Source organism: Mesitornis unicolor, unplaced genomic scaffold (genome assembly GCF_000695765.1).
Source record: "Mesitornis unicolor isolate BGI_N332 unplaced genomic scaffold, ASM69576v1 scaffold27499, whole genome shotgun sequence".
Classification (NCBI taxonomy): domain Eukaryota; kingdom Metazoa; phylum Chordata; class Aves; order Mesitornithiformes; family Mesitornithidae; genus Mesitornis; species Mesitornis unicolor.
In genome coordinates this window covers 1-491 of record NW_010206974.1, presented here as the reverse complement: position 1 = coordinate 491, position 491 = coordinate 1, and positions in this window count along the sequence as shown.

Here is a 491-nt window from a genome sequence, read left to right as displayed (position 1 = left end):
AAGCCGGCAGAGCAGCAGCAAACAGCCTGGCCATAGTCCAAGCTCTGCATCAGCCTTTGGCCAGTGCTGGGTCCAGCCCTGGGCTTCGCTCTGATCCTTGGATCCCTGCAAGAGGAAAGCCAGGCTCTGCAGAGGCCGCATTCTCCTTCCTTATCTCCCAACCCACAGCACCCTGAGCTCATGGCAGAGATCCTGTTGGCTCCTCAGCACAGCCGAGGCACCCGAGAGCCCTGTGCTCCCAACACCCCAGGCAGCCGGGCTGCAAGACGCTGTCTGAAGCACCGCTGCAACACCAAACCCTCCTCCTCCGTTGATGTCGGACAAGCTGCTGTGGTGAAGGAGCAGCAGTGCTCAAGGTGGAAGGCAAAGGAAGGCAGACAGAGCCAGCAGTGTCTCAGAGCAGTGAGGGAAGCCCAGTGGATTAAGGGAACAGTGGTGGCAGAGAAGGAAGAAGAGGGGGATGGAGGTGCTGAGAGGGGAAGGTGCCGTCA